Here is a 27,585-nt window from a genome sequence, read left to right on the forward strand (position 1 = left end):
GGCCCAACTGACCACACTTTAAACAAGTGAAATCTCCCTGACCACCTCTCCCCGAACTCGAACTCGGCACTAGAAAGGTAGACCTCGACTGTGCTCTATGGGACTACTGGGGTTAGAACCTTTCTGTCTCTTACTGTCCCCCTGACCATCCTGCCCCTCCTGGAGCCCCTCATCCTCTCCTCCTCCAACTATATTACAGTCTCCAGGTGAGCCGTCGCCTTCACAAGGCCTACGTAATCCCCAATCATCGAACCAGCCACTTTAAACATTAACCCAGTCCTCAACCTCTTCTCAAACTCCAAGCAATGACGTTCCTCAGTCGCCACAAGCTCAGGTGCAAACCTCGACAAACTAGTGAATATGGCCTCAAACTCGGCCACTGGTGAGTTCAACTGCACCAGCTTAGAAAACTGGTCTCTCAACTTCTCCCTAACTATGGGAGGTAGAAACTTATCCTGGAAGGCGTTGACGAATGCCTCCCAAGTCACCCCAATGCACCCACGAGCATACTTCTACCATTGACCCGAATCCCCTTTCAGTTGGAAAGATGCCAAGGTCACCCTTAACTGGTCGTCCTCGATGCCAAGTATCTCGAACGTCTTCAATATTTGCTCTAACCACTCATCTGCCTTCAGTGGCTCATTGGGATCACCCAAAAACTCATCCGGATTCGACCGAAAAAGCTCTCTCTTCAAGAAAGATGGCCCTGCTTCAGCTACTTGGGCCTAGACTTGATTCTCAGCCCTGAGAATGTCCATAGACTCCCGCAAAGCTCCAGCCATTTCACGGGCTAAGGCCCCATGGCCTGCTAACCTACTGGTTCGGCCATATTGGCTTGACCAACTCCCTCCTCTTATGTCAGAATATTATCCGGTATGGGCACCTTGTGCCTTCTAGGCCTACCACGCCTACCACCACCATGTCTTGACATCCTAATTAAGGTAACAAAAGAGGTTAGAACATTTACAAATGTGTCAAAGCTAACTCACTCACGTCCTAATGCGTTGGACAATAGTAATTCACTCCATATAAGCACATAGTCACATAAACACAGACGAATTTCCTTCCTAGTTAATGACTGTCCCGCGGCGTTGCTAGAGTTCCAATTAGAAACAGCAGTGATCAAGTGCTCTTCTAATAGGACTTCCAGAAACCCGTAGACCCAATCAATATCTTAGGAACTAAATCTCATACCCATATAATCATGTAAGCATGTTATCACATAAGCATATAACACATATTAACGTCTCAACTAAGCGAGGCAAACCCATTGTGGTACTAACCACTTCCCATGTAACCAAAGTATTTAAATCCGGTACGCTCTGATACCAAGTTGTCACGCCCCCAAAATATTACAATAAAACCAACTCATAAGTAGAAGAATAATAGAAATGAGATACTTTCATTCATCAGAGTTTAATTACAAAAGGATAACACATGCGATACACATTCATAAACAGTTCATCCTGAATCTATACCATGTGTTACAATGATAAGAGAACTGTAATCTAAACATATAATCATATGCCCTATTGGCTTACATCTTTCTAAGTTGTTGCTTGATTACAACAAAAGTGAGCCTAGCTCAAGCCAATTAAAGCCCTGGGCTATACAACAGAATAAACAAAATAAAGAAGCTTTTGCTCCTCAAAAGTCCCTCTACGCTATAGCCTTGGTGGAGGCATGTCCCCAACACCTAAAATGGTTTCCCAAATAAGGTGAGCTAAAGCCCAGTAGAAACATACTAACACAATATATGAGAGCTAACAATATATAAGTGTGATGCACATGTTCATTGTCCTACGATAAAATCTTTATAACTCTTTCTAAAACCAGGTTATGCCACACTCGCATCTCAATTCATTCATTTTGGCTCAATAGGTACATCCATTGTATTTAACCCATCAACAGATGTTGCACCTCATAAGTTTCTAACAGATAAAATCGTCATACAAATACATTCACTTCTATTTGCCATTTTATGAAAATTTTGTCCACGGGAATCAGCACCCATGTATACAAATGGTTTTCGGGACTTTCACCTTGGACAGACAAGCCAACTTAGTTCAATGGAGTCCATCCCCTTTCTTCTCCTCAAAACATAGAGTACATCCCATTTCTCCTCCCAAATATCATACATATACAATGTATATAATTCATAATCATATTCAATGATAATGGTTAAAGGATTAGTTTCAATTCGCCTAATCCACATGCAATGTCTACAACAATCGTGACTATCCTCCACCGATAGCCCAAAGCAGATATATAATCTCTATAACAGATAAATCATCAAATTTCCATAGATGAGTGATTAAACAAATCCAACAACACCATTCATGTACACATCCTCTCAATTTCTTAGTTTCCATTCCAATTTCAATATTTATACAAAATAGTTATTCAAGACATTTTAGGACAAAGCTCCCCATTTTCCAAATATTAACCCAAGGGCCACAATCAACTATTTTAACATGAGATAACCTCATATCCAACCCCATAATCATTTACATAACACCCTCATAGAAACCCCTCTTTTTAAACTTGAATCCTAACCCTAGGTTTGCTCAAAACACCCCCAAACCTCACCATTTTCACACAACAACCTATAACCAAGTTAAAACCCATATTAAGGTGTAGAAAGTCCCTACCTTGAAGTTAGGAGACCAAAGGATAAGTGGAGAAACTCCAAAGATGCCGAAACCTAAGATGATTCGGATCAAAATGTAGCTATTGACGTGCTCTACCCTTTTCTCAAAGGCACTTGGGTGAAGACCTCAATGGATCTAGGTGAAATAGTAGAGAGAAGATGATTTTTAGAGAGAGAAACTCAAGATCTAGGTTTTTGGAAAGTTTTAGAGAGAGAGAGGAATGAAAAAGTGATATAAAATGTCACTCTCGCGAGCTGATATACACATAGTCCGCTCGAATGCAAGAGTTGACGCTCAAGCGCCAGACATAATAAGTTGTTCCGCTCGAGCGCGAGAAATGCTGCTCGAGCGCCGAGACACATAGAAAGAGACGCTCACTGCTCGAGCGCAATAAGTGACGCTCGAGTGTAAAAAACACATATCCAAAAGTTTTGTAGACAACGGGTCAACGCGCGAGCACAAGAAATGCCGCTCGACTGCCCACCTGCTCAATTGTAGGAAATGCTGCTCAAGCATAGAAAACACTTTTCCAGTATTTTTGGAGACGTGCAAGGTACTGAGAGTTTGCAAATCCTGCTCGAGCTCAAGAAGTGCCGCTCTAGCGGAGGACCAAAAATCTGGGCAACAAAGTTTTGAAAACCAAGCGACCAACCTGCTCTAAACACAACCATAACAACCCAAAGACCAATTTCAAAGAGGTACAAAGGAAGAAAGAGGTAAACAACAATAAAACCCGAGTCCGGGATACCACAAGAGTCAGGTCAAAACCGGAATCGCTATAGATTTGGCTCACCCTATTTGGGAAAAACCATTTTTAGGTGGCGGTGATATGCCTTTGTCAAGGAATTAGCTTGGGAGGACTGTGGAGCTGAAGCTCTCTTTTGTTTATTTTAAATTTTCCTTTTTGTACAAGCCTAGGGCTTTACTTGTATTGAGCTTCTGACTCATTTTGTTATAACCAAGTATCGTCTTGGAAAGTTGTAAGCCCGTAGGCATTTATTCTGTTGATCATTTAGTTGGTGCCACATGCTATAGATTCAGAGTGGAGCTTATGCATGTATATTGCATGTGCCTCTTTTTGTAAATTAACTCTTATTAATGAAAGCCTATTAATTTGTTTACGTCATCTTTTATTAGTCTTTGCGGTTGAATTATTGTAATATTTTTGGGGTGTGACAGAATTTATCTAGGATCGAAATTTCTCTGGATCGATGTTGAGGGACCTTAAACATTATGAAAATATTAGATGTCCTTTATGCTATAAAATCTTAATACCAGAGACCTTAAAAAAAATCTCCAATGAAAAATTGCATAACTTTAATTTTTTAGTCATAACTAAAAAAATGTCATAATTAAACACAACATAAGACATAACTAAAGAACTCATGAGTCATAACTAAAGAAAAATATTAGTCATAACTGAAGAAAAAAATGACATAATTATGAGTGTATATGGTACATCCTTTTTAAGGAATGTATATTAGAATTTTCCTACTTATAGTGGCAAACAAATTTTTTTATTGCTAAACACAAATTAATCAGCTCAATATTAGTAAATGCTCATAGACATCACTTGGGTGAGAAAATGAAAAAAAAAAACATAAAAATTTGATTGATCTCATAGTACAAAGAATCTTCATAGTGCTCCTACTTAATGGGAAATCGCAACCCATACTATGTGGGTCATTCAAATTTTTTTTTTCTTCCAATTATTTAACAAAGATGAGTTATCATATTTTACTCATAAGATTTTCCTATTACACCATTGGTTTGGATTACTATAAAAACGGAATTAGTTTTGTTGTTGGTGGTGGCCTAGCCAAATAGCACTTGTAGACTCCACGTCAATGATCTGATTCATTGGGTTTAAGAGGTTTGTAGAGTAGATTATGTTGTTTATTTTTTTTTGAGACATGCATAATTTAAATTGACAACTATTGATGTCCGACTAAATTAATTTTTTTACAATAATGATCCACTCAACGAATAGAAAACTCAACGGCTCAGATCATTTATGCAACGCTCGGGGTGGGGTCCACAAGCCCAACTACACCAAAACTAATATTCATGTAAACAATGCCACATGTTATTCTAGGAGTACCCAATAATTACTCTCAGAGTACCTTGTGACGTTACACATCATTTATCTTATAACTAGCTAGCTAATTGTTCTCTTAAAAAAAAAAAACTAGCTAGCTAACATGGTGGGTTAATATTATTCTCTTGTAATTTTTTTTTTTTTGTGTCAGCTGGTATGAGATTTTTTATACATATGAGAAGAATTAGATCAAATAAAACTCTAGTAATACAATTCTAGAAGCCCAAAACCAACATAAGAAAGAGTCGTATTTAGAACAAATAAACAACTTAATACAATGAAAAACTCCCATAATAGGTGAAAAATAATCAATTTTTATATTTAACAAGGATCAGGATTCTTGTCTCTTAGTTCAAAGTGTATAGAAATGACCAACTTAATTTATTGGGAGTTGTTTAGAGCATAGAGGATGACAGAAAATACTTGCCAAATGGAACCCATTGTGGCAAAGGTCGGGACATAGCTGGTAATGGAGTCGGGTGGAAAACCAATAGTAGAATTTTGATTTTTTGCTGATATAACAATTACCACCCATAACAGCCCAAGTTAATTTAACTCCTAAAATTGACAATATTTGGTTTCCCATATTCCAATCAGGACAAATACGAATTTTGAACTAATTCCTAAAAATGGACCACAAATTTTGCGAATTAAAACTGTTTGTGGCAACAAAACATATGAAATGAGATTAGAGAAAGCATTGGTCATAAACCATTAGGAATCTATCAATCCTGCAGTCCTGATGCACTACTGCTTGTTTTTCCTTTGCTGATAATGGTCTCTGTTGCTGTTTCATGTGGTGTTTGCAGGATCCCAGTTCTGGTGCTGTGCTTTTTGTTTTGATTGTTGTTTGTAACGGTTGGAGTGCATTCTGGTGCTGTGTTTTTTGTTTGATTGTTGTGGCTGCCATGTTGCCTATTGCTATTTTGTTGTCAGCTGCTATGTGTCACAGCTTCGACTACCTACTGATGTATTGTGTTGTGGACTGTAGAGGGTTCTATTTCAAAGGGATTTTGGTACATCCAGCAGAGGGGTTTCTTGCTAATTAGTGTTCAAGGGGAGTATTTTGCTGAAGGGGATTTTGGTGCTGTGCTTCCAGCAGACACTTAAGATATTGTTTGTTTTATTCAGCACATTTCTCAGCTTAAATATTGATCTACTGTTTTGGTGATGAAATATTGGCCTAGGTGTACCATGGAGTTAATAGTTGGGTGGAGTTAATAGTGCAAGGGGTGATTTTTGTCACTAGTTGATCTGTATGTAAGGGGTGATTCTTGTTTTGCTCTGTATGTTGGTTTCTCACCAACTTAAAGCTCGGAGTTTGTGCTAGCAGATGATTTGGTGTGCATCTTGGTGCCAACCTGGTTGGGATCTTGATGTTTTGCTGTGATGCTTTTTGCAGTCTCCACTTTATTGATGGTCTTTTTCGTACTTTGAATGTTTTCTTCATCAATAAAGCTCTTTTTTTTTTTTTACTGATAAAAAAAAAAAAAAAAATTGCTAGAACTATTAATGTTCCACCTAAAATTTTGGTCTAGCTCATAATGAAAATTGTGTGTTCTTGCATGACACTACTACCCATATACGTTGACAGACATTTTGTTAAAAAGCACATTTATGGACAATTTATTTCAACAAACTCCATTGGAAAAAAATTTAGTAACATAGGTCAACCTAAAGGTGGCCGGTGGTAGCTAATAGTTAGTCGACTAGCGGTTGGAGGTGGTAGGTGGTGGCTGAAGGTAGTAGGAGAAGGAGGAGAGAGTGAAAACTGTTAGGATCAAGGGACACCAAAAATCAATCATACACATAAAGGAGACAAGATATTTACGTGGTTCAACAACTGCCTACGTCCACGGAGAGATATCTGTAGCTTGACTTTCTTCGCACCCCCGTTCGGAGAGCTCGAATTGGTCCTACAGTTTGGACTCCTGTCATGGTTTTGAATCTAATCTCATAGAGTGTAATATGAGACTGATAAACACCAAAGAGTCCAAATCCGACAAATCATTTTGTAAAATTGATTTTGAATCAAAAAACGCAAAAAATGGACTATTTTCCCAGATTACAGAGTCGCCACCTAAATATTTTATTTTGGAAAAATTTAGGAAACCCTGACTCTTGCCAAAGGCCACATGTCCGCCATCACCAAACTTGCCTCGGCTCGGGAACTTGGGTACGAGAGGGGAAGGTCCTGAAATGAGCACCCCCGCTTGCCCGATCAAACGATCGTCCTCTACTAATCATGATATGTTGTTTTATAAACCTCATGTGTTCTTATCCGGTTATTATCTATCTTTACTATGTGACGCACATACAATCAAGTATAGACTAAAATTACAAGAATTAGAACAAAACAACTCATGTTTGTTTTCGAAAATGGTTTAAAATTACCACCCTCAAGTGGGCTAAAACGCAAATTTGCCATCAAACATGATGGGCTTGAAACATGATTTGCCACTTCGCAAAGTGGGCTTAAAACTCACATTTATCGAATTGTTCCAATTCAAACAATAAAGCCTTTATCCACAGGCATTCATGCAGTTAATCACTTAAGCAAATAGCCTCATGGCAAGCATGCTATCATGGCAACACTCACACTCATGCAAGTATGCTAAAGCGTAAAACTTACCAAGTACTCAAAGCAAAAATAAAAAAACTAGTTAGAAAGAATACATGTTCCTAACTATACAAGATGCCTAATGCAACACATGCAATAATGCAATTAATAGGCTCGGCTACTAATATGGTATATGGTACAATTTGATAACATGCTTTGAAACACATATTCAAATAAGTATTGAAATTGCGATGCAGTTTGTATGATGCGTCGAGCCTCGGTGCATGCAAGACAAATGAATGATGCAAACATGCGAGCATAAGGTATGCTAATCGAAATATGATCCCTAATCTAACCATCAAAAGCGGATAAATAAAAGGGAGAAAGACGTTGGGTTGGAAGACATGCACACACACACGTACACTTATTACAACATTGCGCCCTCTCGAAGGAGGGTCCGAATAAATAAGCTAAGCTAATCTAAGCTAAACTAATTATTACAACAAAATACTAATTAACTATTCTAGTTAACTAATTAACTATTCTAGTTAACTAATTATTACAACACAATTGAAACTAATTGACTAACTTATTCTAAGCTAATTAATTACAACAAATTGGAATTGAATAACTAGTTACACTAACTAATTAAGTACAACACTTGAATTGAATAATTAACTACGCTAACTAATTAAAGCAATTAAATGGCCTCAAGAGTGAGGGACGCATGCATGCTCGGTTGCTCCACCCGAAAATGCCCTTGCCTTGCCTTGCCTTGCCATCGTATGCCTCTGTTTGAACCAACTTCCAGATTGCCTCTGCTCCAACACAGGAACACATTTATGCAAAAATTCACTGGTGGCCAGTCGGCTACAGAAAGTGCCTGTCGGCCACCTCAACTGGCCGGTCGGTTAGCTAGAGTGGCCGGTCGGCCACCCATTTTTCTGGACTTCTTCTTTTGCTGCAACAGAGAGCAAACAGAGGCAAAGCAATGCATTTTCAAGAAATAGATGTACTGCTACCCTCCTTATCATCTCTCAAGCCATCAACCAAGAATTTTCAACGCATGATGGCTAGAGAACCAACCTTGTACAAGGTCAATGAATGCACAAACAATACCAAAACAACCACCACCCTATCATGCATGATCAAGGGTGACGGTGACTAAGAAAAGTGGCACGTTTCATCACTTTGAGTATGAAACGTCCTATTTTTTTTGTGCTCGGATTAACGTCTGATCCAAACACATGCAATGCAACACAAAGATGCTTATCTTGCCTCTTTTACTTTGTTCATTTTGTTTACTCATTTTAGATTACCAATCCATTCTTTAATTGATTAGTCCAAAAGTGAGTGTCCTCTAATTGAAAGTACGCTTAAACCAAAAGTGCCTTTAGCATGAAAGAGTCTTCATACCGTTGGTTAGTAGAAACCCTCAAAAGAGGATTAAAACCATTAAATACAAGTGTCTCAATTTCACACTCATGCCAACAAAGGGTTCAAAGTCACATTCAAAATAAATGAAAGAGTGAAGAATAGAGGGAGATTGCAGAGATTTCAGTGTTGAAATGGAGTGCAAAATGACACTAAAACATGTAGGCAACTTATGCAATTCATGTTTAAAGGCCTAAAACATTAAGCTAGTGAAGTCTCTTTACACTAGAACTATACAAAGCAAAGCTCAAATGCCACTAACTGCTCAAAAAAGTCCTAATTAGTCCAAAATAGGTCCTAAAACATGCTAGAATTAAACTAGAAAAGGCTAGATTAATAGGCTAAGATAAGGAGCATGCTAGACTAGTAAACAAAACACAAGGAGGGGAGGCTAACCCCTCTAATATTGGACTTCAAAAAGTGTTTTTAGCCACTGAAATTTAGTGTTTAAAAGCTCAAAAACAGATAGCAAAATGGTGGGAAACATAAGGGCAAAGGTCTCCAAAATAAAGTACAATGAAGGGCTATCAACCTCTCAGCCTTTAATGGCCTTAGGACCCAAGCTTCAACCCAAAAACACGGAGTTTTTATAGCAAAAAATTAGTAGAAAATCATGCTAGACTCAAGTCATGAAGAGCCAAAACATTAAGCTAATGCATGGGGTTACACTACAACTATGCAAAACAAGACTCAAACAAACTAACCAGCCTAAAACAGAGCTAAAACAGATTATTTCAAAGGCTAAGACATGCTAGAATATAGCTACAAATTGCTAGAAAAATATGCTAACATGTGAGGCTAACTAGGTATGCAAGCAAGACAATAGGGAAGGGAGGCTAACCCTTCCAATTTTGGACTTCAAAATGAGGTTTTTGTCACTGAAAAACCTCTGAATTTCAGTGTTAAAAAGGTCCAAAAAGTTTGATTTGAATATGCCAAAAGATGGCAAAAAAAGCCTCACAAGCTAAAGAACAAAAGAGAGAGACAACCCCCTAACTCAAAAAGGCCTTAAACCACCATTTTTAGGACTGAAAAACAGAGGTTTTTGTAGTTGAAAACCAGACCAAAAATAGTACAAAAGATGGTGAAACAAGTTATGCAAAACAAGTTTAAAAGGTGAGGGTTATACCTCTTGAAGACAAGCACACTTTAGGCACAAATGAGGCACTAAATCAAGCTAAAAACACCTTATAAATCTCAAAGAAGGTCCCAAGGAATCTCAGTCCAAAGATAAGAAACTTTGATCAAAGATCTCTAGGCAAAGGAGAAGTGTAGTTCTACTTGTATGGACAAAAGGGCAAGAGAGAGAAATCTAGAGAGAGAATTATAGAGAGAGAGAGTGATTTTAGAGAGAGAGGCTTCAAAACTTTTCAACCTTGCAATATGAGAGATATGGCCTCTATATATAGAAAAAAAAGAGCCTTGGTCGAAAATATCTGAAAATGGGACAGCTGGAGCAGTACAGAACAGCTGGAGGAGAAATATTTGCAAAATATCTGAGTTTTGGACACCAGTGGCCGACCGGCCATCATCGGTGGCTGACCGGACATATCCGTGGACAACCGTACACATCTGTGGCCGACTAACCACCAATGGTGGCCGACCGTACACGCCCATGGCCGACCAACCACTACCAGTGGCCGACAGCAAAAATCTGCTCTCCAGGTTCAACTTCAAATGAGCATAACTCCTTCATTTGGACTCCTTTTCAGGTCATTCTTTAGCCTAAATTGAAGCCCCAAAAGTCTTCTTTCCAATGGTGTCAGCCTCACATCACAATTCGAAGTGTGCTAAGAGAAATGCTTCTTTTAGTGCAGACTGTTCAGTTTTGGTCCTGACGAATTGATGCCTAACTGCTCCTCAGCTAGTTTTCTTCCCTGCTCTCCTCTTTTTTTCAACTCCAAACCTTTAAATAAGATGTTTTACAGATTTTTTTCAAAGAGTTCACCTCTTTTTCATTTATTTCCACTTTGTCCTTGCTCGGTTTACCAAAAAGCGCAACATTTAACAAAATGCGAGCCTCGGAACATCATAAAAACTTTTTCAAAAATATTTTGAAAGAGAGGATTTTAAGGTTTAAAAAACATTTTGGTCAAAATAGTTTTGGTGCAAAATATGGGGTATAAGGTTGGGATTTGACGCTCTCCTTGCCGATGAAATTGAACATTTGCATAACATAGCCTGCACCATCAAGTAAGCAATCAGTGGCGCCTAAGTCTTAAGGGAAGCCAAAAATGGGGTGTCTACAGTTGCCCCTCTTTGACAGAGCTCAGAGTCATGAAGTGACGTGAGTGAATGTCAAAGCCTAGAGACGACCATTTTTGACAAAGCCGTAAGACTTTGGCAAACAAACAAAATACAGATGCAATTGGTTGAACCCGAAGGTTGCCTACGTATCCCTTTGCAAGGAATCAAACCAGTGTAGTTCAGGGGCAGAATGCAAAATGATACTGTAGACGCGCCCTTGTGGGCCTCTCTCTACAGTTCGAACTCGATTTGTGTCGATTCTTAGTCTAATCTCGTAATGTGCAATGCAAGACTGATAAATCACCAAAGAGTCCAAATCCGGCAAATCATTTTGGAAAACAGATTTTTAGAAAGAAGTGCCAAACATGGACTGCTTTGCCAGATACAGAGTCGCCACCTAAATATTTTATTTTTGGGGGAATTTAGGAAACCCTGACTCGTTGCCTAAGGCCACGTGTCCGTCATCACCAAAGTTGCCTCGGCTCGGGAACTTGGGTACGATTGGGGAAGGTCAGCTATGAGCAGCCCCTCTCGCCCGATCCGAAGATCAGCCTCTACTAACTATGATATCTAGTTTTGAAAACGTTACGTGTTCTGATTCTAGTTATTAGCCTAATCTTACTATGTGATGCGCACAACACACAAGTATAGACTGAATTGCCTAAGTTGGAACAAAGCATCGCATATCCGTTTGTTTGGAAATGATTTGAGGTTTGCTGCTCGCAAGTAGGCTAAAATACGGGTTTCGATGAATTATTCCAATTCAAACAAATCTAACCTTCACCCACAGGCATTCAGGCAGTTTATCAACTAAGCATTTAGCCTCATGGCAAGCATGCTGTCATGTTAACACTCACACTCATGCGAGATGCTAAAGCATAAAAATGATTACAGTGTACTCCAAGCCAAAACAAGAAACTACCTAGTAATCATGCATGATCCTAGTTTATGTTAAAGTGGCTAATGCATCGCATACAAAATGTCACTAGAATAGGCTCAGCTAATCTATGGATGGCATGTGAAATGCACAAATAACACGTATTCAAGTTAGATTTGAAATACGATGTGGTTAGTATGATGCACCGAGCCCGGTGCATGCAATACAAATGAATGGATGCATGCATGCATAGCATAAGGTATGCTAAATTAAATATGTCCTAATACTAACCATCAAAAGCAGGTAAATAAAAGGGAGAAAGAGGTGGAGGTTGGAAGACATGCATCACACGCACGCACTCTTATTACAAATTTGCCCTCGCTCGGAGGGACCGAAAGAATAATACAATTTAATCAACTAACAAGCTAATTAAATAATTACAGTTCAATTAACTAGTTAAGCAAATTAACTAAGCTAATAAAGTGGTAAAGTAGCCTCGGGAATAGGGCCCAATGCACGCATGCTCGGCTCCGCTCGGAAATCCAACGCCATGCACAAGCTGCCTCTGTTTTCACTGTTTTCCTCCTCTGAAAATTTTACAAATCCCAAGGAACACTCTCTGAACACTGTGGGATGCCACCGGCTAAGGGGGAACACCACCGGCCATAGAGAAGTGGTCATCGACCACAAATGAACTCTCGGCCACCAATGCATGGCCGGTCGGCACTAAATGTGGTCGGTCGGACATCTATGCCTGCAGAATCCTGTTTTGACAGCAACAGAGGACAAGCAAGGTATGGCAATACATTTCAAAGCAATCTTGGCACCACCACACCCCTTATCATGTTTATGATTCAAAGGGGGATGGTACTCGATTCTCGGACCACCAATCGCGCATTTCGATGCGTGATGGCCCAAGAAACCAAGTGTGCCATTTCGATGTGGAATGAAATGCACATAAACAAACAATAGGCCCAACCTCTATCACTTGATCAAGAGACAAGGCATTCATGCTCAATGGAATGCAACCTAGGCATGTGAGCTAAGTATGCAACATGAGAATGCCAACAAGCATGCAAACATGTAACAAGTGTGCAAGCTAACAAGCACGCGAAATGCAATGCCAACATGCAAACATGCAAAACATGTAACATGTTAAGAAACCAAAACAAAGAGAAGAATGCATGCCAAATGCATTATCATTTAAGCATGTAACAAGATGTTTATGGGCCAAGTATGTGACAACATGCAAGACCAATGTACACACAAACATTCATGCACACAAAGTCCAACACTTATGCATCAAAGAGACAACTTTTAAGCACACTTAAAAGAGGATAAACATGGACTAATGGCAAGCATAGCAAGCTCTGAAAATACATGAGGGATGATGCCAAATCAACCTAACAATGCAAGCAAGGCATGCAACCAAACCCACGGACTTAAACTATGGCCATGTGACACATGAAGCAAATGACCAAAGGGCCATGGGGACTCAAAACCACCCCAAGGCAGACCAAAACAAGGTCAAAGGCACACCTAGATGGCATCTAAATGGTCTAAGTCTAAAGGCATGCACAAAGGTCCAAACATGGAGCATAAGACACAAGCCTTTTATAGCATTAAAGGGGCATCAAATGCAAGCATACAAGCATACCACAAGGACTGAAATGGTGTTATAAGTGGTGCCAAACCACTGAAACAAGCCAAGTAATGCATGCTCAACACTCACACACCCAATGCTAACAAGCCAAAATGCAAGGTGGCTATACAAAGCATGTCATGGATGGCCAAAACAACCACAAACAGACCTTAAGCATACTAAAACATGCATAAAAGCTTCACAAAGCTTGGCCAAAACAAGTAAGCATAGTAGTCTAAATGCTAAGTACATGTTAAGGCAAATAATGGCATTACACGACAAGTATGCAAGGCAAGCATGGTGTGTCTAAACCAATTAAAATCAGTGCTATATCATGGCAAAATAAGCACAAATACTACTTAAGACATGGCCAACATGAACTTAAACAAGGTGCTCACACATAAGGCTAAAATGACAATTATTGAAGGCAACAAGGAGAGGGGATGGCCCTCTCCTTCTTAGGACCTTAAAGCACCATCCCCACCACTGAAATTCCTCTGGATTTCAGTGGTGAGGAGGCCAAGAAAAGGTGGTCCCGGAGCTCACCAAAATAGCACAAAATGGGGCCAAACAAGGCCTTAGCGGGGTCAAACAACCCCAAATACCAAAGCAACCTTAAACAACTATTTTAAGAACTTAAAATCAGAACTTTTATATGTTATAAGTTAAGCTTAAAAATAGATGCAAGGATGGCTAAAAGCCTATGCAAAAAGGGGGTATTTAAAGGGAAAGTTCTTACCTTTGTAGACCTCTTCAATAACAATGCTCCATCAGCCTTCCTTAGGTCTAAACCAGCTCAAAACCTTCAAGAATAACCCTTTGGCTCCTCAGCAACCAAGGTAAGGTGTAAAACTAGGTATCCTAGTGCAAAACTAAGAACAAAACCCCTTTAAACACACACAAAGAGCAAAAGAGAGGGAGAAATAGAGATAGATAGATACACTATTTCTAACCCTAATCCAGAACTTTGGAACTTTTTGTAACCCTTGAGGAGGGAGGAGAAGGCCTCCCTTTATAGAGATTCACTCTTGCAAAGCTTACAAAACAAGCTAAGCAAGAGTGAAATCCCTCCATACACGTGTATGGAGGGGGGGCAAAGGGGGTGCCAGCTAGCACAGCTGGCACAAAATATCTGCCAAAAGCAGATGCACAGTGGTCGGCCAACCAAAAATGACAAATTGACCAAATAAATGGTCGACCAACCACAAAGAGTGCCGACTGGTCAAACATTTGGCCGATGGCAACAAAACAATGGCTGGTGGCCTCAAGCCGTGGCCGGTGAGGTGTGGGGGTGGCCAACAAGCCATTCCCTGCCCCTCAAAAGTAAAACACAAGTGTTTGGTGAAAAACCAAACACAAAACAGTCGAGTCGAGAGATCTTGAGGCAAGGCGGGTGGCCGAGACCTCCGAGAACTCAAGAGGAACACGAACATGGATGATCACCGAGTGTTCAAACGGTGACGTCCAAGTCTTGAGGACGGTCAAAAATGGGGTGTCTACAGATACACAATGCAACAAAACAATACAAATGATATGCAATGCAATGAAACAATGCACATGATATACAATGTAATTGAAACATCAAACCACAAACAGTGCAAAACCACACAAATATCATAAAGAGATGGAGATGTAACATCAAACTTTGTTTAACACAGAAAAGGTGCCGAAATCCTCAAACCACAATTCTCTTAGTGGAATAGGCGTGTGCACATACAGAACTGTGTGTTTCGTAGAAAGAATCCAAGTAATTGGGTGGCATGATATAAGTGAGGAATGATCTGTTGATGAAAGATCGTGACCCTAAATGCTAAATGCAACAAGACAACGTACAATGCAATGGATGCAATAAAGAAGGCGTAAGCCAAACCACATTTTACCTAGAAAAGGTATGGACACAAAACAGACCATGTCTAACATAAAAAAGGTGCCGACACCCTCAGACCACAATTCTCTTAGTGGAATAGGTGCGTATCAATGAAGGAGATGTATGAGCACATGCCAAACCAAGCTTAACATGGAAAGGATGCAGGCAATACAGTGGATAATGCAGTAAATGCATGTGATAAATTCTATATGCAATGCAATAGATGTAATAGATGATGTAGTAGCTAGGAAGTGAAGGTACCTTACAGAGACAATTGGCAATGACTCACCTCATGCTGCTGGGGATCTTCCTCTGCTGCATCTTGCATTTTTGAACCATAGGTACTACTTTTCTCCCTGACCATGTTCGTAACTTTTTCTATTCTCCAACAGGGTGACAGACTAGTATAGACAGCCCATTTTTGACCGTCCTAAAGACTTGGATGTTATCGTTTGAGTGCTCGATGATTACGCTTGTTCACGCTCTTTTAGAGTCCGCGAGGTTTTCGGTTGCGCGCCTTGCCCCTAAGTCTCTGAGCTCTCTTGGTTTTGTGCTTGTTTTAAGCCAAACCTTGGTGCCCCCTTTTGCCTGGAGAGAGAAGTAGAGGTGTAGACCACTTTTCTCCCCTGCCAGCCAGTTTTCTCCCCTGTAGACCACTTGTGGTGGTCGGTCAGCTAGGGTGGGTGGTCGGCAGCCTGCCACCACCTTCTTCTCTTTGTGTAGACCACCTTCCCCCCCCCCCTGTCGACAAGTTTTTGTCCTTGTCGACCACATTGGGTGGTCGGTCGACTAGGTTGGGTGGTCGGTCGACCACCTTAACTGGTCAGCGGCCTTTCTGCACTTTCTACAGATATTTTTGGTGACAGCTGTGCCAGCTATTAGGCACAAAATGCATCCTCCTTACACGTGTAAGGAGGGATTTGAGCAAGCTTTAGCTTGCATTTCTATATAAGGGGAGGTGCTTCCCCCTTAGAGAGGGTTCAGATTTTTTAGAGAAAAAAATCTACTCTCTCTCTAGAATTCCCTCTCTCTCTCTCTCTCTCTCTCTCTATATATATATATATATTTTTGTGCTTAAAGTGTTTGAAAGTGGGAATTCTTGGTGGATTTGCAAAGGAACTCTTGATCAAACACCACCATCATTGAGCTGAGATTCTTGGGAGTGATATTTGAGTTCTAAAAGCTGGTTTTGGGCTAAAGAAGTTGCTGTTTTGCTGTGGTTCTTCAAGGGTGAGCATCTCCCTCTTTTAAGCTTATTTTTGTACACAATCTAGGCCACCTTTGCATGCTTTTTTTGGCCTAAGTTTCAACTGCAAAAAGTTCTATATTTAAGTGCTTAAAATGGTTGTTTAAGGCTTTGTTTGAGTTAGGGGTGGTTTACGCCCTGTGGTGGCTTGTTTTGCCTTGTTTTGTGCCATCTTTTAAGGCATTTGAGACCATCTGTAGACACTCCATTTTTGACCGTCCTCAAGACTTGGACGTCATCATTTGAACACTCGATGATCATCCATGCTCGTGTTCGTTTTGAGTTCTCGGAGGTCTCGGCGTGTGCCTTGCCTCAAGATCTCTTAACTTGACTATTTTGTGCTTGGTTGTGGACCAAGGACTTGTGTTTTTGCTTCTAGGGAAAGAGGGCGGCTTGTTGGCCATCCCCTCAACCCACCGGCCAAGGCATGAAGCCACCGGCCCCTTTTTCTTGCCACCGGCCAACAGTATTGGCCGATCGGCATTGTATTTGGTCGGTCGGCCATATTTGTTGTCGGCCATTTTTTTCGGGCCGACCCCTTTCCATCTACTTTTGGGAGATATTTTGTGCCAGCTGGCATAGCTGGCATCCACAATTCACCCCCTCCATACACGTGTATGGAGGGATTTGCCCTTTGCTTAGCTTCTCCAAGAAGCTTTGCAAATTGGATTTTTGTAAGAGGGGAGGGCCTCCTCCCTTCTTAGAGGTTTTGAGAATTTAGGGTTAGAAGTTCTATATCTATCTATCTCTATATTTCCTCTATCTTTACATTTGTGTGTGTTTTTGTGCTCTAAAGGGTGTTTTGTTCATACTATTGCACACGAACACACACTAAAACACCATCCTCTTGGAGTTGAGGTCCCTTGAGGTTGATTTCAAAGTTTTTGGGTTGGTTTGAACCCAGAAAACCTACTGGAGCTTTGTTCTTGAAGAGGTTCTACAATGGTGAGCTTCCTACCTTTAGATACCCCTTTCTTGCTTAAGCTTTTAGGCTATCTTGCATATTGTTTTAAGCTTAACTATGAACTGAAAAAAGTTCTATTTTTACTTGCTTTAGAACTTTGTTTAAGGTCATTTTGAGGTTTGGGGTTGTTTACCCCCTCCAAGGCCTTGTTAGGCCTTGCTTTAGGCCATCCCTTTTGGCCCTTGTTTTAAGCTTTGCATGACCTTTCTACCACTGAAATCTAGAGGATTTTCAGTGGTGGAAAGGTGGTTTTGGTGCCTTAAATAGGAGAGGGTCATCCCCTCTCCATGTTGTCTTGAATGCTTGCATAAATGGCTTATGTTGGTAGCTTGTATGCTTAGCTTGTTTTAGCTTTATTTTAGTAGGTATTAGGCTTTTTTTTTTCCATAATATACCTCTATTTCAAGTTGGTTTGATGGCCTTTTATATGCTTCATATACTTGCCTTGCAATCCTCTTATTTGCCTCAACATGCATCATGTTGTAACATGTCATTTTAGCATGATTTTGGCTCAACTTCATGAAGCTTCTAGCCTTGTTTTACCATGCTAGAGCTTTGTTTGGCTTTGTTTTGGTCATGCTTGCATTGTTTTGTATAGCTACCATGCAATCTTGCTTGTTAGCTTTGGGTGTTTAAGTCACTAGCATGCTTTACTTCGGTCATTTCAGTGATTTGGCATCACTTGTTATGATATTTCAGTCCATGTTTTATGCTTGTATACTTGCACTTATCACTCCTTTAATGTTTTAAAGAGTTGATGTTTTATGTCTCATGATTGGATCATTGTGTATGCTTCCATGCTTAGGTCATTTGGATGCCATCTAAGTGGGTTTTTGGGCTCATTCTAACTTGCCATAACTCTAATTTTAGTTGCCTAAGTCATACCATGTTTGGTTTGGATAGGTGTAGTGTAACACCTTTTTTGTGGCTTCGCATGCCTCATGTCTTTGGTGTTGTGTTCTAGCATGGCCTCATTCCTTGCATGTTTTAGACTCACTTTGACCTTCCTTGGGACTGTTTTGAGTGCCCTTGGCCCTTAGGGGCTTGCCTTGCATAGCCATGGTTTGAACCCTTTGGCTAGTTTCAAGCTTTAAGCTTTCTTGCATGCTTTGCTTGTGTACTTTGGTTGGTTTGGCACCTCCCCTTGCATGATTTCAGAGTTTAACATGTTCGTCACATGTCCATATTTGTCTCTTTTAAGTGTGCTTAAGAGCTGCCCCTTATGCCTTAATCCTTAGGCTAATTAGCATGCATGTTTGTATGTGTATTTCATGCCTTTGTTTCATCACTTTGGCCACTGATTTGGGCCTATTTGAGAGCTGTCCATTTTGGTTCAAGTCCATCCTTTGCATGTTGTTGCATGCTTGCCTTGCATGTTGTCGCATGCTTGTTGCATATTTAGTACCTTGCATGTTGTTGCATGCTAGTATGTTGCATGCTTATCCCTTCATCATGTTGTCACATGCTTGTCTCATTTTGTATGTTGTTGCATACTTGTTCACCTTTGCATGCCTTGCATACTTGTTTAGGTTATATTACATTTGGCATGCTTGTCACCATTAGCCTTGTATGGCATTGTCATTTGCATACTCATGTGGCATTAGATTTGCATCATGCTTGAGTTGCTTGCATGCTTAAGTTGCATAGCATTGTGTGTGCATTTCCTTGCCTCTTGATCAAGCATAATAGAGGTTTGGGGCCTTTATGTGTTTTGTGCATTTCATTTGATATTGAATTGCACACTTGGCTTCTTTGGCCATCATGCATTGAAATGCGTGATTGGTGGCCCGAGGGTCGAGGATCATACTCTCTTGAGATAATGACATGATAGGGAGAGTGGTAGTGCATACATTGTCTTGTAAATGCATTGCCATGCTCTGTTTGTCCTCTGCTGTAGCAAAACAGCATTCTACAGGAAGAGATGGCCGGTCGGCCATCTTCAGTGCCAGTCGGCTACAAATTTATGGCCGAGAGCCTTACATATGGTTGATGGCCACTATCCCTTGGCCGATGGCCCTATCTCTTGGTCGGTGACCTCCTATAATACTCAGGGAGTGGTTCAGAAGCATCCTTGAGACTTGTGCAGTTTTCAGAGATGCAGAGCAATGTAAACAGAGGTAGCATGAGCATGGCGATAGATTTCCGAGCAAAGCCGACCGAGCATGCATGCATCCCTCGTCACGAGGCCATTTCAGCATTTTAATAGCTTAGAATAGTTATTTGCTTCAATTTGGTTATGTAATAATTAATTAGCTTGTTAGTTAGTTAATTAGTCAGCTTGTATTATTCATTCGGACCCTCCGTCGAGAGGGCGAATTTTGTAATAAGTGTGCGTGAGTGTGTGAATGTCTTCCAACCCCACGTCTTTCTCCCTTTTATTTACCAACTTTTGATGGTTAGATTTAGGGCATATTTCAATTAGTATACTTATGCTTTGCATGCGTGCATTCATTCTTCTGTCTTGCATACACCAGGCTCGACGCATCATGCAAACTGCATTGTATTTCAATACCAAGTTGAATACATGTATCAATTGTTACATTTCACATGCCATCTTAGATTAGCCGAGACTATTCTAATTACATTTTGCATATGCTGCATTAGCCATTCTTAACATGAATTAGGATCGTGCACTGATTACTAACTAATTCTTTGTTTTGGCTCGGAGTACACTGTGAGTGTTTATGCTTTAGCATTTTGCATGTATGTGAGTGTTAACATGAAAGCATGCTTGCCATGAGGCTAATTACTTATGTGATATAACTGCCTGAATGCCTATGGGTGAATGTTGGATTGCTTGAATTGGAACAATTCATTGAAATTCGCATTTTAGCCTACTTGCGAGTAGCGAACTCCAAACCATTTCTGAACAAACGGATATGCGATGCTTTGTTCCAAATTAGGCGATCTAGTCTATACTTGTGTACTGTGCGCATCACATAGTAATTCTAGGCTAATAACCGGAATAAGAACGCATGTGTTTTCAAAAACTAGATATCATGCGTAGTACAGGCCGATATTTGATCGGGTGAGCGGGGGTGCTCATAGATGACCTTCTCCAATCGTACCCAAGTTCCCGAGCCGAGGCAACTTTGGTGATGATGGACTCGTGGCCTTAGGCACGAGTCAGAGTTTCCTAAATTCCCCCAAAAATAAAATATTTAGGTGGCGACTCTGTATCTGGCAAAGCAGTCCATGTTTGGCACTTCTTTCTTAAAAATCAATTTTTCAAAACGATTTGTCGGATTTGGACTCTTTGGTGATTTATCAGTCTTGCATTGCATTTTGCAAGATTAGATTAAGAACTGTGACATTGAGTCCAAACTGTGGTAAGCAAGGCCTTTGGGGCGTGTCCACACCATCTCTTTTTGGCCCTCTCACCACTTAAACTCAGAGGAATTTCAATGATGAAAAAGTGGTTTTGAGGTCCCAAATGGGTGGGGGTGGTCCCCCCTCCTCTTCTCTTATTTGCATGTGTTGATGGCCCTCCAAAAGAGCATGTGTTTCTACTTCTTAGAGGCTTTGTTTAGGCTCATTTTTGTGACTTTTTCAGACCTGCCATAACTCTGTTTTTGGCTGTCTTGGGCTCCTCTTGCATGCTTCTTGTACTTGTAGTGCAATCCTACTTGTAGCCTTGTAAAGTAGCATGTCTTTGTGCTTTGAATTGGCTCCATTTCAGCATGTTTTTAGCCATTATTTACCATGTCATAACTCTGATTGGTGTTGGTTTGGCAGCCTCTTGCATGCTTCTTGCACTTGTAGTGCAATTTTGTTCACTAGCCTAGTATATTTGGTGTTTTAGCCTATTAATCTAGCATGTGTATGCTCTGCTCCATGACATTTTTTGCTATGTTTTAGCATGCTTTAGGTCTGATTTGAGTGGTTTTGGTCATGCATGCTTGGCTTTGCTTGGCTTTGCATGGTTATAGTATATTTGGCTTTACTAGCCTTGCACTTTGGGACCCCTAGCATGCTATATTTGTGATGTGTGCATGATATGACTTCATTTGATATGTAATTTCAGAGCACAAACTTCTGCCATACTCTCATGTTCATCACTCTTTCATTGTGTTTAAGAGTTGTGTCCTTATGCCTTGTTTGTGAGCTAATTCAGGAGCCTATCTTTCTTGCCATCTATGTTGCAAGTCTAGCATGTTTTTGCTACCATTTTGACCTGCCTTAGGTTTGTTTTGAGTGCTTAAGGCCATTTGAGCATTGCTTAGTATGGTTGTAGTGTAAAGCCCTTGACTAGCTTTGTATGTCAAGTTTCTTGGCATGCTTTATTTGAGCTATTTGCATGATATGGCATCACTTGGCATGTAATTTCAGAGCATATGTCATTGCAACACTCTCACATTTTCCACTCCTTTAATGTGTTTGGGAGTTGTGTCTTCATGCCTTGTTGGAGAGCCATCAAATGTGCATATTTTCCTTGTGTTATATGCCTTGATCTTAGTATATTTCAGCCACTGTTTTGGCATATTTAACCTTTGTCCGGGGTTGGTTTGGTCATTTAGGCTTGGTATTGTATGCCTATAGTGCTATGCTCTTTGCTAGCTTTGATGCCTTAGCTTCTAAACATGCCATGCATGCATTGCTTACATGATAGAGCCTTGTGCATGCTACTCTAGCATTGATAGATAAGCATGTTGTTTGCATGTGTGTTACATTGCATTGTGTTTGGATCGGACGTTAATCCGAACAGGAAAAATGAGGGGCGTTTCATACTTGAAGTGATGAAACGTGCCTCATTTCTTGGTCGCCATCCCCTTTGATTGTGCATGATAGGGTGGAGGCCTTTCAAGTCTTATGTGTGCATTCATTGAGTTTTGCACAAGCTTGATTCTTTGGCCATCATGCATTGAAAATGCTTGGTTGTTGGCTCGAGAGTCAAGTGCCATACTCCTTTGAGCTTGAGATATGATAAGGAGTGTGGAAGTGCATACATTTTCTTGCAAATACACTATCTTGCCTCTGTCTGTGCTCTGTTGCAGCAACAGGAGGAATTTCATCCCTCAAGGTGTTCTTGAGATCAGAAAGAAGCAATTTGGAAATCGGTGTAATTTTCAAAGATTCAAAAGAGTGCAAACAGAGGCGTCTCGAGGCAAGGCGGTGGATTTCCGGGAGGACGCAACCAAGCATGCATATCCCCCTCGCCCGCGAGGCCATTTATCGCTTTTGTTAGCTAGTTGTAGTTGATTACCTATGTTGTAATTAATTTAGCTTAATGCTTTGTTATATTCTAATTAGCTTAGATTAGCTAGTTATTCAATTTGGTTTGTAATAATTAATTAGCTAGAATAGTTAGTTAACTAGTTGGTTTGTAATAGTTAGCTTAATTAGCGTAGCTAGTTAGCTTTCATTTTATTCGGACCCTCCGTCGAGAGGGTAAATGTTGTAATAAGGGTGCGCGTGTGTGTGCATGTCTTCCAACCCCCATTTCTTTCTCCTTTTTACTTATCAACTCTTGATGGTTAGTTTAGGGCATATTTCAATTAGCATCCTTATGCTTGCATGTGTGCATCATTCATTTGTCTTGCATGCACCAGGCCCGGCGCATCATTCAAACTGCATTGTATTTCAGTACACTTACTTGAATACGTGTTCCAAAGCATGTTATCAAGTGTTGCATTCATATGCCATTTTAGGTAGTCGAGCATATTTTAATATCATTTTTCATATGTTGCATTAGGAATCTTGTATAATTAGGATCACACATTGATTTCTAATTGGTTTCTGCTTTGGCTCAGAGTACGCTGTGAGTATTTATGCTTTAGCACCCTTGCATGTGTGTAAGTGACTGCCATGATAGCATGCTTTCCATGAGGTTATGTGCTTAAGTGATTAACTGCATGAATGCCTGTGGATGAAGGCTTCATTGCTTGAATTGGAACAATTTATCAAAATGTGCATTTTATGCCCACTTGTTTGTGGCAAATCATGTTGTAAGGCCACTTGAGGGTGGCAAATCTGCATTTCTATGCCTACTTGAGGGTAGCAACTTCAAACCATTTTCGAAAAACAAACATGAGATGTTTTGTTCCAAAGCGAGTGATTTAGTCTATACTTGTATACTGTGCGCATCACATAGTAAGTTAGCTAATAAACTAGAATAAGAACACATGTGTTTTCAAAAATAACATATCATGTTTAGTAGAGGCCGATCTTTGATCAGGCGAGCAGGGGTGCTCATTTCAGGACCTTCCCCTCTAGTACCCAAGTTCCCGAGCCGAGACAACTTTGGTGATGACGGACACGTGGCCTTAGGCATGAGTCAGGGTTTCCTAAATTTTCCAAAACAAAATATTTAGGTGGCGACTCTGAAATCTGGCAAAACAGTCCATGTTTGGCGCTTTTTGATAAAAATCAGTTTTTCAAAACGATTTGCCGGATTTGGACGCTTTGGTGATTTATCAGTCTTACATTGCACTTTGCGAGATTAGATTGAGAACCGTGACAGGAGTCCGAATTGTAGTATCTAGAACACCAATTCGCGCCCTCTTTGAAAGGGGAGCGCGCGGAGGAAGTTCGGGCGGTCTACAACTAGGTTGGTTCAGTATCCAGAATTGAGGAGCATACACGCTACCTCAATCTATGGGGCTGCCATACATATTGCAAGCCGAGAATACACCCCTGGGTATTTAAACAAGACTTTAGTCTCGAAAATTCCAAATCTTTGCGTTCTAGGCATTACCATTCGAACTCTAGTTTCTACCGTCTCAGTTAATCTCCTAGGAATTCATCGCAAACACAGACAGGTGGCTATACCAGACCACTGGAAGTCATTCGGGCACGACAAACACCAAAGGAATTGCACCTCTAGAGGATTTAAGGTCTCCTAGACCAGGGAGTGCACAAGATAGTGCGATGCAGAGTGAATGCACAAAACAGTGCTATATAGGTGAATAAGACAGTGCGAGTGAAAGCGCACAAGACAGTGCGAATGAAAATGAATGCACAAGACAATGCGATGCAGGCGTGCACAAGATAGTGCGATACAAGTGTGCACAAGACAATGCAGAAACAGGGTGAAATGCATAAGATAGTGCCATGCGCAAGAAAGCGCGAGTGTAAATTGCAATGCACAAGAAAGTGCGATGCGCGAGAAAGTGCGAGTGTAAATGCAAGATTTTAAGGTCTCCTAGACCAAAGAATGCACAAGACAGTGCGAGTGAGACACAACGTGTAAATGCACGAGACAGTGCGAATGAGATACAACCACAAGGTGCACAAGACAGTGCGAGTGATACACAACCACAAAGTGCACAAGACAATGTGAGTGATATGAAGTTGTGAAATAGATGTACTGAGTGAGATTATTGTGTGATAGATGTATGATGTTAATTGAAAGCATGTTCTATGCATGAAACAAGCATATTCTATGCAAGAGACAAAAGCATATTCTATGCAACACTGAAAGCATATTCTATGCAAGAAACAAGAGCATATTCTATGCAATATTTGAAAGCATATTCTATGTAAGAATCATAAACGATGTGCGGCACGCATGCAACAGAAGTGTATCTGAAAGTGCACATTCTATGCAATAGAAGGGAATCAAATATGTACTCTGATGCCTCCAATTTACCTTTTGAAGGACTTTGCAACATGCTTAAATCAAAAAGGATACATCCTGTTCATATTAGCGAGGGGTAACATCTGCATGTGTGGACTTGACTTTCTTCGCGTGCCCCCCTTTCGGAGAGGCGCGAATTGGTCCTATAGTTCAGACTCCTGTCACGGTTCTGAATCTAGTCTCACAAAGTGCAATGTAAAAACTGATAAATCACCAAAGAGTCCAAATCCGGCAAAGATTTTGGAAAATCAATTTTCAATCAAATAATGCCAAAAATAGACTGCTTTTCCAAATTACAAAGTTGCCACCTAAATATTTTATTTTGAGAAAATTTAAGAAACCCTGACTCGTGCCAAAGGCCACGTGTCCGTTATCACCAAAGTTGCCTCGGCTCAGGAACTTGGGTACGAGGGGGAAAGGTCATGAAATGAGCACCCTCGCTCGCCCGATCAAAGGATCGACCTCTACTAAGCATGATATGTTGTTTTATAAACACGTGTTCTTATTCCAATTATTAGCTAACTTTACTATGTGACACGTGCGCAAGCAAGTATAGACTAAATCTCAAGAATTGGAACAAAACAATTCATGTTTGTTTTTGAAAATGGTTTGAAAGCGCCACCCTCAAGTGGGCTAAAGCGCGGAATTGCTACCCTCAAGTGGGCTTAAAACATGATGATTTGCCACTTCGCAAAGTGGGCTTAAAACTCACATTTGATGAATTGTTCCAATTCAAGCAATGAAGCCTTCATTCACATGCATTCACGCAGGTTAGCATTTAAGCAAATAGCCTCATGGGAAGCATGTAAAACATGGTAGCACTCACACTCATACAAGTATACTAAAGCATAAAACTTATAGTGTACTCCAAACCAAAACAAAAGCTAGTTAGAAATATGCATGATCCTAACTATGCAAGATGCCTAATGCAACACATGAAATAATGCAACTAAATAGGCTCGGCTATTTAAGATGGCATATGAATGCAACATTTTGATACATGTATTGAAAGAAGTATTGAAGTACGATGTAGTTTGAATGATGCGCTGAGCCCAGTGCATGCAATACAAGTGAATGATGCAAACATGCAAGCACAAGGTATGCTAATCAAAACGTGCCCTAATCTAACCACCGAAAGCGGATAAATAAAAGGGAGAAAGACGTGGGCGTAGACACCCCATTTTTGACCGTCCTCAAGACTTGGACGTCACCGTTTGAACACTCGGTGATCATCCATGTTTGTGTTCGTTTGGAGTTCCCGGAGGTCTCGGCTACGCGCGCCTTGCCTTAGGATCTCCGAACTTGACCGCTTTGTGTCTGGTTTTGCACCAAACACTTGTGTTTTTCCTTGGAGGGGCAGGGAATGCCTTGTGAGGTATCCGCACACACCACCGGCAGTGGCTAGAGGTCACCGGCTGGTTTTTGTTGCCATCGGCACTATTTGTTGCCGGTCGGCACTTTTTGTTGCAGGTCGGCACTATTTGTTGCCGGTCGACACTATCTTTTGCCAAAATGGCATTTTTGACCGGCCGACTACTGTGCATCTGCTTTTGCAGATATTTTGTCACAGCTGTCTTGCTTTTTGCTCCCCTCCATACACGTGTATGGAGGGATCTCCCTCTTGAGAAGCTTGTCTTGTAAGCTTTACAAGACAAGAAACTCTATAAGAGAGAGCCTTGTCTCTTGGCTTTAGGGTTAGGCACTTGAGAGACTTAGGATATTTTTAGACAGCCATTTTTAGGGTTTTGAGTTCTAGGGTTAGAGACCATACACTTTCTATCTCTATTTCTTCCTCTTGTGTGTGTTAAAGTGCATTTGTGTCTTACTATTGCACACAAACACATAGTGTTTCACCTTCACTTAGCTACTGAGGTTCTAAGAGGTTGGTTTTGAAGTTTTGGAGCTATTTTCAACCTAAAAGGAGTTGTTGGAGCACCATTGTTGAAGGGGTCTTCAAGGGTAAGAAACTAACACCTTTATTCCCCATTTTTGCATTGTATTTTGACCTGTCTTAAAATCATTTTTGAGCTTGGTGTATAATACAAAAAAGTTCTGTTTTTAAGCCCTCTTGATTGTTTGTTTAGAGTGTTTTGTGGTTTGGAGGTGTTTGACCCCTCTTAGGCCTTGAAAGGTCCCATTTTGTGCTATTTTGAGCAAGTTTCGAGACTTTGGTGTTTGGGCCTCTTCACCACTAAAATCTTGAGGGATTTCAGTGGTGGAGATGGTGCCTTGAAGTCTCCAAAAGGGGAGGGCCACCCCCTCTCCTTGTTGTCCTTGGAATGGACCCCTTTTGCCCTCTTGAGAGAGCATCATGTTAGAGTGTGTATTGGTCATGTCTTGGTTGTTTTCCATGCTTATTATGCCATGATATAACCTTGTTGTGTGTTGGTTTTGGTACACCATGCATGCTTAGCATACCTACC

The sequence above is a fragment of the Camellia sinensis genome, chromosome 5 (assembly GCF_055761805.1).
Source record: "Camellia sinensis isolate YWXY chromosome 5, ASM5576180v1, whole genome shotgun sequence".
Lineage (NCBI taxonomy): Eukaryota > Viridiplantae > Streptophyta > Magnoliopsida > Ericales > Theaceae > Camellia > Camellia sinensis.